This window comes from Hirundo rustica, chromosome 6, assembly GCF_015227805.2.
Source record: "Hirundo rustica isolate bHirRus1 chromosome 6, bHirRus1.pri.v3, whole genome shotgun sequence".
Lineage (NCBI taxonomy): Eukaryota > Metazoa > Chordata > Aves > Passeriformes > Hirundinidae > Hirundo > Hirundo rustica.
The window spans coordinates 50,242,395-50,255,691 of NC_053455.1; the positions used below are offsets into that span (position 1 = coordinate 50,242,395).

At 41.0% G+C, this 13,297-nt stretch overlaps 1 protein-coding gene across 3 annotated transcripts in view; it reads left to right on the plus strand.

Moving 5' to 3' along the window:
• The first annotated feature begins 2,461 nt into the window (after window positions 1–2,461).
• Window positions 2,462–13,297, plus strand: part of PIK3C2A (phosphatidylinositol-4-phosphate 3-kinase catalytic subunit type 2 alpha) — a 52,494-nt gene continuing 41,658 nt past the window's right edge. Inside the window, exon 1 of one of the 3 annotated variants that reach the window (XM_040065953.2) lies at window positions 2,462–2,565. The gene's annotated coding sequence lies outside the window, so the exon portion shown is untranslated. Of the gene's footprint in view, window positions 2,566–3,006; window positions 3,111–13,297 lie in introns of those variants that run through there. The other 2 variants (XM_040065950.2, XM_040065951.2) reach the window with 2 other exon arrangements.

Sequence of the window (13,297 nt, forward strand, 5' to 3'; positions counted from 1 at the left end):
TGTCAGGGGAGGTTCAGGCTGGACATCAGGAGTAATTTCTTCACTGAAAGTGGTGTCAAACACTGGAAGAGTGCCCAAGGAGGTGGTGGAATCACCACCCCTGGGCACGGCACTGATTGCCATGGTCTAGTTGACAGCATGGTGTTCAGTCAGAGGTTCAGCTCAGTGATCTTGGAAGTATTTTCCAACCTTAATGATTCTGTGACCGTGAAAGCGAAGGAATAGCACACTCAGTTTGTATTCAGTGAGATAATATAAAATCAGCACTTATTTAACATAAAGTACCTTCAAAATACCTTTCAAAAATGAGATAATGCTAAAAACTATGGGCTTAAAATATTTTTTTTTAAATGTAGAGTAGCAAGAAAAAAATTTGACAAGAAGGAAATCATTTCCAAGTGAAAGCACTGACAGTTCTTGCAGTTATAGTGACAGTGATAGGCAGGCTTGATAATAGTCTAAAATTCATCACTAATCTACAGAATTAATGAAATCATCTTTCCTATCTTAACTAGTAAGATTCATATTTGACCTACTATCACATATTATGTAATAACATGATGGAGGTTGGTCAATCAAATAGCCGTAATCATGGAATCATAGAATGGCTAGGGTTGGAAGGGACCTTAGATATCTCATTCCAACATGATCTTGTTGAAACTGTTGGGTGTGGCAACTGCCTTTTGTTCCGACTAAGCAGGTTAATGCTTCTTTACTTAGCAAAGGATGAAACATCGGCGAATGGTTATCCCAGGACTAAACCATACGGCCAGTGAGTCATAGGTGCAATTGAGAGCAGTTTAATGTCTCCTGTACGTGAAGGGGAAAGCAGCACAAACCCCATGGAGCTGGTTTGTAGCAGGATCCCAGTCAGAAAGACACTGTGCCTTTGTAAAGCATCATTTATGTGGGTCACTAATTGCTCCAAATACAGCACTCTCCTGACTGGGATCACCACAGGAGCCCAGCAGAGGAGATGGCCAGGAGACACGACCACCAGGACAAAAAGTCTAAAATGCAATCTGAAAGGAAGGTGTATTTGGACAGACTGACTGGAAAGGAACCTTGAGCTTTATTTTTTTTGAATAGATTTCTTCTACTGATGCTCCACTCTGTGTTCAAAATTGGAACAGAATTTGCTTATTGGTTGTCAAAACTGGAATGGCATTAGAAAGGATTAATTGCTATTCCTAATAACTGTCAGCCAGAAAAATTCCTGATGGCTTAGATCACAAGGGTAGTAAGAACTCTGGTAATTTTTTTATATCTATGTAATTAAAGTCATGTCTATGATTATTCCGCAGGAACTCAATTTGTGTCAGTCTTCCAAGTACCCATTTTGCTTGTGTTGAAGTCACCTGCAAGGGCTTTCATTGACCTTAATGGTGTCAAGTCAAGGTCTATCCAATAGGAAATGCTTAGATGCTAAAATGATGGTTATGTATATCCACAGTAAAAATATGACTGCCAGCAATGTATTCCTGATTATTTTTTGATAATTCGTTTATATTGTAGCTTCTAAACTGACGTGTCTTCTTTTCACTTGTCTTCTATGCTTCATTAAGTGTTTGTATTTTTCAGAATTTCAGTGTGCTAAAAGTGCAGAATAAAGTACCAAAAGGCATAAACTGAATTCTTTGTTTATTTTAAGTAAATCCCCGAGTGGATGGAATATAAAGTTATTCTCTCTGTAATTCTTTTACAACTACATTAAAAATAATACTGCTGCATTTACATGTCCATGACAACTTTTAATTTGATCTTATGAAAGGCCCATTGTCTAAACTTTGTATGAAGTCCCACATGCAATACTTTTGGGCATACCAAAAGCATTTCGTTCTTTTGAAGCTATTGTGAAGGTCAGCCCAAAATATCTGGTCTTTCTGAAACGTGTTGGTATGTCAGGAAGGTTGGAGTTGACAACAGGGATCTGCTCTTGCCGGCCAAGTAGTTTCCGAAGTTAGTTAAGCAAAATTCTGTGTAGTGGAACCTGTTGCTCCAAACCAACGGAGTCGTCCACGGGCAAGCCATGGGGGTGTTCATCCCTGCAGCTCAGCCCCACGCGCTGGGGGCTCCCCGGTTTCTCCAGCGTCACTGCTCGGCCCCGTCCCCGCCGCGTCCCGACCCTTCCCCCGCTGCCGGCGGCTGAGGAAGTCCATTGTGTCCGCAGCGCGGCTCCAGCACCCTCGACGGACATTTCTGGTGCGTTAGGCAAGTTCCCAGTCATGCCGAGCATTCTTGGGAAGATCGGGCGATAAGGGGAGGAAATGACGGAGAGTCACCCCAGAGCCACCCGGCCCCGCGGCCCCCCCGGCAGCCGCCCCCAGCGGGACGGGCTCCCGGCGCGGGCTGCGGGCACGGCGGCGGCGGAGGCACGGGCTCAGGTGAGGCGGCCCCGGGGCCGGGCCCGGCGCAGCGCCCGCCCCGCTCCGCTCCGCTCCGCTCCGCTCCGCCCCGCCCCGCGCGGCCGGGCGGAAATGAGCGCAGCGCGGGGGAGCGGGGGGAGTTGCCCGCAGCCTGGAGCGCTCCCGCCGGGAGTATCAGGGAGGAGAGGAAATGGCCGAGGTAGGCGCGGGGGGGATCTCCGGGGGTCGTGGCCGGCCGCGGGCCCCGCTCCGTCCCAGCCTCGCCCCGCCGTGCCCCGCTCGTTCCGCTCCCCGCCGTGCCCCGCTTCGCCCGCCCCTCCTGGGGGTCGCCGCGACCCTCGGCCTCCGGGCGCTGCCCGCCGCCGGCGCGGCCTCGGCGCGGCTCCGCGGTCGCCGGGGCTGCCCGCGCTGCCGGGCGGCACCTGCGAGCGGCGGGGCCGGCTTCGGGGCAGCGCGGTCCGCACGGCCCGTCCCGCTCCCGGAGCCGGGCGGGCTCCCTGAGCCGAGCGGCGGCGCTGCCTGCGGGAAGCGCTTCCAGCCGGGAACTGCGTGTGTGGAACGCTGGAGCGGCGCCGCTCGGGGCGCGGAGCCGTCCGGAGGTGCTGCCCGCGCTCCGCAGGTGCCAGAGGTGCTTTTTGGACCCGGGGGTGAAGTCTCCGTGGTGGCGGGGAGCTATCACCGCTCGGAGCTCGGGAGGTGCCCGGCGTAGGGGGAACCTTGGCCGTCTCTGCAGAGACCCTCCAGGTTTACATTTCCTTTTTGTTCATCCCCTTGGCTTTGGAGTGGGTTCGCTCGTCCCGGGCTGGTGCGTTGCTGTGGTTCCAGAGAAGTTGGATGTTTACAAGGCTGATCCCTAAACAGCTCTGCTGTTTCCTCCGGGAGCTTTGCCGGTATTTCTAGTGGTACATGGAAGTTTATGATTGCCTTGCTGTTCTTGGCTCGATCTAATTTATTATTCTCTATCAACGCAATAAAAAAGGTATTGCTGCACCTTTGTTAGCACAAGTAACCTCCCACTTCAGCTATGCTGTTCTTGGGAGAAGGATGTGGTAGCAAGATGCAGCCAAAAGAAAAGCATTTGGAAGAAGAGAAGATTCTGGTGGTCTTTCTACTCATTGTATTACTTATTTACAAGCCTGATATTAGAGCGTAGCACAGTTAAACTGATTTGGGGTAGGGGAGAGATGCAGAGGTTTTAACTAATAAAATTGCATGTTTAATGCAGATCTCTTCCCAAAGGGAACTGAAAATTTAAGAAAAAATCTCTGACGTTTGTACGAGATGTTGTGCAATACTTGCTTTGAATATAATCTGTGTTCAGGAGTAGTAGTGATGGATGATTTATGAAGAATCCAAAGGGGAAGCAGAAATGGGGCAGGGGAAATGAAATCAGACAGACAAAAGTATTTTTTTATACAGCTTTGTTGATTTTGAAGGCAGTTGTGTGCTTCATTCCTCCAACACTGAGAGTGGGCCTGTAAAAAACTTTATGCATCTGGAAGGAAGAGAAGTTGCTTAAATTTGCCTCACTTAGCACATTTGTGGGAGAGGGAGAAAGGGATTATAATTCCCACCAAGTGCTGTTTGTTTTTTGGCGTTGTGTTTGTTCTTCTGTAAGCGCACATTGGAGCAAAACTGGTAAGAATAAGGGGACAGTAAAAGAAAGTTGCATAGAAAATAAAGGCAGAGGGAGAGAACACAGACAGAAAGGACAAATACTTGAAGCTAAATAACGTTTTGGGGATAGGGACCACAAACCAGACAAGTAATAAGTTATTTAGAGTCTCATCTTCTTAAATGGTATGTTGTATTTGAATATGCTTTTACGTCTCTTCGAGATGCTTGTTTATGAAAAATACAAAGGATATCTTAAGAAATATTTAAAATTTGGATTGATTTGATGAAATAGATTTGTCTTAATTACAGTGCAATAGTAATCCTGTTTCATACACTTGAAGTTCCTCTTACCTGTGGATTATTGCTGTCATCCCTGAGAACGCAAACATAAAGGTTAATCAGGACATATAATTGTATTGAAATTGATGATTTTGTTCTTTTTATCCAATTTGAGTAGCTCTATGAATATTAACAAAGAAAATGGAATGCCTTAAATGGAAAATGATGCATTTCAAAATGTCAAGTAAAAACAAACAAACACTTTATGGTTTTGTGTTCCTTTGTTTCTTGCTTCTCAAACTTAATTGAAAGTGGTGATATTTCTTACTCAGTGTTGCTGTTGTATTTGCTGCCTAGCTGAAGATACTTGGATTAAAATCTTGTTTAAGAAGTAAAAATGCTGAGGTGATGTGTGGAGGGCTTTTTCTTGTTGTTGTCTTAGGCTTTGATGTGGGACCAAAACCAGATGGTATGGGGTTATTTAGAAAAATGAATGCTAGATTTGAAATTTATTAGAGTAGGATTGTATGTTGTTTGTCTTTTAAACTCTTAAACAGTCTTAAGGTGGCCTTATGGAAGCTTTGAAAATTGCAGTGAAGTAGCGCTGGTGGGTAGGCCAGTCTAAGTCCAACACTGACATGACTAAAATTCATAAAATATAACATCAGCCTTAAAGACATTCAAGTAAAGATCTTCTGTTGGGGGGGTGGGGGTGGTGTTAGAAGTATTGCCTTTTAGTGTCTGCAGTCAGTACAGAAATTATTTGGCATTTATTTGTTTTTAAGATAATACAACAAGCTTAAAAATGAGAGAGTATTACACAAATGTAAGTTGTTTGCTTTATGGATGTGTAACTGTGTAAACATATAATTCTATTTTAAGTAGAAGATGTGGATGTGTAATTAATTACCAGAACCAGGGTTCAGTCTTTATCAATGGTGGTCAATAAAATCAGTCATCTAATATAGCATCATCCACCCCCTTTGTAGGTGAGGAGGTTTGTGTGATGTAAGTTTGCGAGAAGAATGATGAAGTTATTTCCATGCTGGACTGGGAAAGGAAGGAGGAAATGTTTCAAAACGTGCCAGTAATGATAAACCTCACTTAAGCTATAAAAAATTTAAAATGAAATGCTTTTGTCAAAGGTCACATTTAAAAAGTTATGAGAAATATTAATTCAGTCTATAACTTTGTAGAAATGCAGCTTGAAAGTATTTCCTTAGATTAAGCTGTCCAAGTGATGGTCACTTCAGAGGGAAGAAATGGAAGTAAGAGGGAGAAGGTATGTCTGCATGTTTCATGAAACTTGTAATTTGAAGTTGCAAACAAAACATCACTTCCAAAAACCCAACCACAACTTGTAGTGTGTGAGGACCTTATGGTGTTTGTGCTAAGGGAATGTCACTAGTTCAGATCTGGAGGTTGTTTGCTGCATTGTGACCCAGAGGAAATAATAGAGCTTGTAGGCTTCAATGTTGTAGTTGATGTTTGTAGGGGACTGATCAAGAACAGGTCCTCAGTATCTGATCCAATCTTCTCCTTAGGCTGTAGTCACAGCAGAGAACCAGAGCATGGTGACATTGCTGTTACAAGGTGAGGGCTGGAAGTTTGCCTGAGTTCAGCATCCCTCTGAACAAATTCCTGATGAAAAAGTCCATCAAGAGTCTTTATCTTAGAGAAGTTACCTCAGGATTCAGGAAGTATTTGGATGCCAAATTAGTGGAGACTAGAAGGGTATTTTGAGGAAGTGTTTGTGTTGGTTTAGCTTTTTCCTATTTGCATTTCCAAACCCACCTTTAGAGACAAGATAAGGATGAGATGAACCTTTGGTCTGAGTGTAGCCATCCTGTTCAGTTCTCTACCTGTGTATTGTAAAAAAAGCAAACCCCATAATTGTTGAATCAATACATGTAAATAAGCATTTAGTATTTTCTAATGGATAAAGCATGGAGGTACACATGAACGGTGCATTTGTTCTGTCAGTTAGTAATCAGCATTTCTGCTCGATCTCCTATGAATATGAGGTGTGTGACTAAGAAGCATCTGCTGGTTATAACTGAAACTGTGCAAATTTCCTGCCTGAGGTGAAACTCAGCTGCTGAAGCAAGTGGTGGAAATAATTTGGCTACTGCAGCAGAATTGCATTGGGTTTGACTGGTAGGGTGATACTAATACAGTGATACAGAGTTAAATCTAGGCCAGAACTGAGGTGTCAGTGTTTCCTCTCCATGCATGTTTTTGATGATATTTTGTCGAAGGTGTCTGTTGTGCACTACTGCACAGGGAGTAAAATAAGATCTCTGTCGGGGAGGGTTGTTTTCATCTCCCTGTGTTAACAGCCTTTGTACCTTGCATCATGAGCCTCCTGCCTTTTGTTGTCTTTACATGTTTTTGTGACATTAGGAAGGTGTCTGCGGGGCTTGCTTTGGGCACATAATTTAGGAAAAATTGGGATTTTAACATGGTCCTCTGTCTATGGTGCAAAGTATTATAGAACTATATGGAAGGTGTTTGGGCATCTCTGTTGTGGTAATTAAAGCAGACAGCACAGATGTTTATTTTCCCTTTCTCTTTTCTATACTAGACACTTTCTATGGTTTTGATAAAATAGAATGTGTAGTTTAAAATGTTGTCTGTCTTCTGTTTAGTTCCACTGGGATTTGGGATTAATGGAAATACTAGTTTAGCTACATGCTCCAGGTAGTTTGTCATGCTGTACTGGGGTCAGGTCCCACACTGCATGAATGACTAAGGTCCCTTCCAGTCTTAATTGTTCCATGAAAGTAATATCCCAGAATAAAACTACTTTGCAAGTCAGGAATTACTGCACCGATTATTCAGCTGGGGAATCAAAATATTTGGGATAATAGCCTCACTTAAAGAATAGGAAAAAGCCTGCCATTAAGCAGGCAGCTAATGTTGATTCTGTATAAAAGTTTGATTGCATGACTGTTTTCAAGCAGCCTTTGAAAAGCGGGATTGGTGGAGTGATTGTGTACATCAGGGTGACGTGGAGAAAAGCACAGCTTAAGAGGTGTCTGTAGAGTAAGGAAGCCAGTACAAAGTTTTTAAAAGAAAACTTTTGAAATGGGAGGAGTGGAATTGAAAGCATTATTCTGTAAGGAGAAACATTGCAGCAGAGCTAGAATTCCTAGCCTTTGTCAAACAATGTGGGTAATGAGCTTGGCTTTAAGGCATGGAAAAAACTATCTTGGCCAAGCGCATTGGAATGAAATAGCCTGGGATGCCATCAGTTTCATTCTTGCTCTTTTCTGGTACCTGCATCCAGAGAATACTGGGCAGGAGCAGAATAGGATGGATATAGAAAATACTGAGCAGGAACAGAATAGGAGGATGCTGTTAGAGAACTGAGAACAGGATAAGAAGAAATAAAGGGATGCAAAGTTTTGTGAGTAGTTCTACAGCTGATGAAACCAATGCCAAGCTTCCTGTTGATTTGTGTTTTCCGCTGATAGGCTTTAAGGACTTCTTGCCATGATTCAATAAATTATAAAGTTTATCCTGCTGATAAATCTGCAGTGTTCATGCGATATGAGCTCATGATGGGGTTTTCTTCTAGCTGTGACACCCAGTGTTCTTGGTAGGGCCAGGGTTTTTGTTTTCGTGATACTTACATGGAATTTGATTATCTTTATGACCCCCATCTCTTAACAGACCTAAATAGGTGGTTTGGTTCAAAATTTGAAGGGTGGAGTATAATAGCAGAAATGTGCTCAGTAAGCTTGCAAACCTGCTGTACCAAATCTGCATGTATCCGCATCTACTGATGGCAGGGCTTGCAGTGGCCAGTGGTGCAAAGCATTGCGGGGAAGAGTGTGGCCATGGGAAACACATGATCTGTAGGTATCTCTAGCTGCCCTCACTGAGATCTGGCTAGAACATCATGAGAGATACATCCATGCTTTGTCTCTCCTGAAACATTGATCAAAACCTGAAGATTCAAATTTAATAGCAGCTACAAAGTGTGCCATATTTCTGTGCAGTGTCCTGGGTGAAAATTGATTTCAATAGTTCATAAATTTTCATAAGCACTGAAACAGCTGAGGTTGGATTTTTCAAGGCATTTGTTGCTGATGTTGAAAGACCTTAAAGGCTGAGACTTCCTGTTCTAGTGCTAGAAACATCCTATTCTTGCCTAGCTCTTGGGATCAAAGGTTTTGTGATGAAATTGTACTTTTTAGAAATTTCAAAATCAAAGTTAGGAGATGCGGTTCCTGCTTAGGTATTTATGATCTGAATGATTTGAGCAAAACAAATGAAATGAGTGTTGGTTCTGGGTTTGTGCCCAATTAAAAATTGCACCTGTATTTGAGCTAGTCTTTGAAGGTTCTGTAGATATGAGCTGAAACAAAATGGATTCAATTTTCTGTTAATCTCATTTGTAAGAAGGCACTTGCTAATTTTGCTAAAATGACTAGATTAAAAAAGCTACTAAGTTTTTAGTGGAAAGATAGTGTGATAGAACTGTATAGCTTTAAAACTGACCTTTCAGAACAGTTTGTTATTGAGACAACCTCCAGTTTAAATGTAACATTATTTAAAAAGAATAACAGCCATACTTCAAGAAGTCACGTCATGAGTATGTGCTCAGTTTTTTCTCAGTTTGTAGCAATCTGAATGCATCTGGCAGAGAGAGCTTCTGAAGATCAAAGTTCTTGTGACTTTTTTTTTTTTTTTTTTTTTTTTTGCTAAGGAGTTTTCCTGCTGTGGCAAATGTCTGGCTATGAGTTCCTTTGCAGATGATTAGTATTTTCCACAGTATATTACCGCTGTCGTATTTTGCTAAGTTTTCCCTGGTTTCCCATAAAACTGCTACTGTCTCTGGTATGCAGGCAAGATTTGTTAATTTGTAAGTTAGCTATGATTCAATGTGAGGCAAATCCTTCAAGTATTTTTATTTTTGTTTTCTTTAATGGCAAAATAACCTCAGAGTTACTTTGAAAATTGCACTTGTTTTGAGGAAGTGCTGGCTACTGTATGCCAGGTCCTTACTTTATAAGGAATGCAGGAAATGGCCTGACTTGTTATCATTGCTTCTGTATTTAGTGCTTGGACTCCTGGGAATTCATGTGCACTGATTTCTGATAGTTATAAATACTTCTTGTGAAGAAATTACCAAATAATATGTTCTGTGCTTGCGTAGAGCAAATTATAAATAGGGTGTTACAAGCCTTGGGTGTTTTTGAAAAGAAAGCTGTGCAACCCATCTGAAATAGAGAAGAATGCTAACATGTACATGAGCAGATACCTCTGTTTAAGGTAAAACAATTTGTCTGATGAAGTCATCCCTTGCTCATTAAGATAGGAAGCTAATTTAGATTTTGGGAGTCTGTCCTGGTAGAGATGTAATGTTCCATATTGGTTCCCAGAAGCTTCTTGCCAGAAAACTGTAAATTCCTTATTGGAAAGAAAAATTCTGCCTATGTATTTGCTAGACTAGTGTATATGTGTTTGTTTTGGTGTTGGTTTTTGTTTGTTTGTTTTTGTTTTGTTTTTAATGTAAGTCTCTCTAAGTGAAAATCTGGTTTAAAATTAATTTCCATTCCATGTAGAGACTTTGATCTGAAGGAGATCATCAGGCATCTTGCAGTTTCTTGGTTCTTGGTTATTAATAAGTTTTCTTGCTGCTTTTTTTTGGAGTATTTTACTCCTCTGAAATAATGAATGATGTTCAATATACAAAATTATATAACAATACACAGGTACTTAAGTGATCAAATTAACTTTAGACTGTAAACATAGTTACATAAAATTGTTACCAAGGAAGTGTTGCTCTTGCAGAGACTGCTAGACAGGAGCCTAAGAGGTCTGCAGACTCCTGTCTGATCACAACTGGTTGAGAAAGGAAATACTGCTTCAAGTTAGTGAAATCTGACTGCAGGAGACATTATCCTTGGTCAGGGCTGTAGATGAATTGTGTGGTTGAGGTTTTAGACGCACTTTTAAAGGAAGTAGGTGAGGTTCTGCTAGAGCAACAGAAATGTGGCCACTTCACCCAAATACGAATGTGTCTGTTTAAATTCAAAATTAGGGGACAAGTAATACCACTTCTGAATTTCTGTTATAATCTCTTCAATTGCTTCTAGCTTTCCTTGAAAAATAAAATGTTTCTCACATTCTTTGAGTGCTTGGTGAGAGGAGCGCTCTTGAAGGTGAACAGATTGACAGCTGAAAACTGATTGTTACTGTTACTTAAAATAGGGAGCAGCAGTTCAGATGAGAGCAGTCCTAGCTCTGTAAGGATCACTTCTGGGTCTTCAATAACCTCCAGTTGTTGCAAACTTCTGGTGAGTTCCTATAGCTTGGTCAGTAATGGTTCAGGATTTGAAATGAAGCTTATTTTTCTGAGTGTTTGAGGGGTTCCCTGCTGATAGATGATGCTAATGGAATTTGCCCCTCTCTTTGTAAATGTTGGAAAAGTTTAAATTCTGCTCCCTCCCTGCCTTTGAACTTAGAGGGCTGCAAAGTGAGAGGTTCAAAGTAGAGCTAAACTTATGTGAAAAAGTTAACTGATGCTGTATGGTTACCATTTAAAAGAAGGTCTGTCAGTATTTTAATCATGCTTATGCCTAGGGAGCTTTTCTTCTGATGTGTTATATGAATTTACTGCTTAGAACTGGCATGCAGGATAAAGCTGCACCAAAATTATTGCAATTTTATCCATTTTTTTTGTATCAGGTTTTTTTATGTCAAACTGAAAAAAATCTGCAGCGTGCCTATGAAATTTGACAGAAAATTATGCACTAACTTTAGAAGTTTCGCAAGGACAGGACTTGAATACAGCAATCATGTGTATGTATAATGTTGGGACTGTCTTGCAAAGAACAAGGCTAAAATTCAGTTTTTCAGATAGCAACTACCAATAACCTCTCTTGAATGCTAGAAGTCACTGGATTTGACAGTGCAAATGTGCTGTCACAAACTGACAGAAGTACAGCACTGTAATGTGAAATAAACAGGCAGTTATTGAGTGACTTGGGATTCTCTAGATTTTGTGAATGAAAGTGCTGTGGTAGCTGTGTACCATGTTTGAGAACTGAGGAATATGTGTTTATCTGCAGTTGTGACTTTCTCAAGCAGTGACTCTCCTTGTGAACAAGAGGCTGCTTGGTGATATGGAGATCAAGGCCATCTATTTCAGCAGAAAAATAAGGCTTTTTTTGCTTTTTTTTTTTTTTTTTCTTTAAGAGCTGGCTGTTGTTATATATAAATACTTCGAAGACTTCTTTTTTCTTTTTCTTTTTTTTTTAATCTCCTTAAGAAAAAATCCATTGTAACTGTCAAGCAGCACCTGAATGGATTGATAATCTTGTAAGTTGTAGCCCAAGTAGTCCTGCATAGTCTCGGAAAGCATGGTTCTATTTTATTTTTTTGAATAAAGTTTGGGAAAAAGCCCCTGTTGCTCTTTAGAATCCTTAGGCAGCAGCAAAACTCTGAAAACTGCAAACTGCACTTACCTCAGGCTGCTGCTTCTTGGAAAAGCCAAGTAAGAATTCTTGAGAGGACTTCATGAGTCAAGGTGTTCTTGCATCTAAAAATCTGACATAGCAGTTTTAACCAGCTGTAAGTTAATGAAGAGATTAAAGCTGGTTTAGCTTTCCAGGCAGTCTGAGAAGGTGGTGTCAAGTATATGAGAGTTCTCATTAGGATATTATCTGTGACTGATAGGCTTAGATGATCTACGAAATATTCAGTATGTCTTCTGGAGAAGCTTTAGTATGATCGTCCTGCTAACAGGAGCGCAGTAAGTAATTGAAGGCCCCATTTGTGCCATTAATGGGACCAGACACTTGCGCTGTCTGTAAAGGAGATCTGCAGAATAGTTTGGGGTTTTTTTTTTTAATTGATTCCCTGATTGTATTCTACACTGAGCTCTGGAGGTAGGGTAAGCAGCAGACAAGGCAAGACTTCTTCATAATGGCAATATTTATGGCTTTAATGGATGTCAAACTCTGCAGCTTCAAGTACTGTACAGAAGAGGATCTGTATCAGTTGGTTTTGTTGGGGTTTTTTTTGGTTTTTTTTTTTCTGTAGACTTTGTCTGTGTTGAATATTTATGTAATTATGCTGTGGAATGGATTCATACCTGTAATTTCCAAAGATTCTCCTTAAGACTTTATGCCCCAGGACCTGAGTTGTCTGTTTTTCAGGGTTTTATAATTTTGTTAATCTGTCAATGTTTCAGTCTTTCTAAAGCCACCTTTTTTTGTTTAAATCTTGTCTTGGTAACTGTAATATAATTTTTTATTTAATTTTGCTTTGTGAAGGATTTCACTTGTATTTTTCTTCAGACTGAGCTGAAATGTATAGAACCTCTTATAAAGATGTCTGTCCTTCACACTATAAGCGATTGAAATGAAGTAGATAAAGCAAAAGCTTGGCCAGACTTAAAGAATTTAAAGAATCTGTTATAAATCTGTTAAGAATCTTGCTGTCTGTGTGGGGAGTCCAGAGAAATACAGTCACTTTGTTTGAAGCACATCTTGCTGGTTTGATTCAAGGAGGGAAAAAAACCCCCAAACAAAACAAACCCTATATAACATCCAAACCCTTCTAATGGGTGTGAATTGAAAGAGAGCATAAATTTTGAGTTCTCTGCCTTATTTGCTGCAGAGAATTCTTAATTTGTAGATGGCTGTATGACTTAAATTCAGAATGATTTCCATCTATAAGGCTCATTTATTTCAGTGAAACTGTGTTTTAATGAGGATTGCTGATTATGTAACCCTCCTAGCAGAAACTCATTATTCCTGATTTTTATCTTGCTGCTTGATGTGCATACTGGCTATTGCTGGAAGACATCTCCTGGGCTCAGGTCTGACCCAGCTCTGTGCAAAACCTGGAGAATAAAGCACAAGTAATGCTGAAAAATAACACAGTTCTTGTGGTAATCTCTTGCAAGGTTATTTTAATAAAGAGTCTGCAGAGATATTGTGGTGAATATGAGAAGTTGTATCATAGTCCTAAGCACAAGACTGGAATTGGAGAAATGTAAAATACCATTTTCTTGGTGG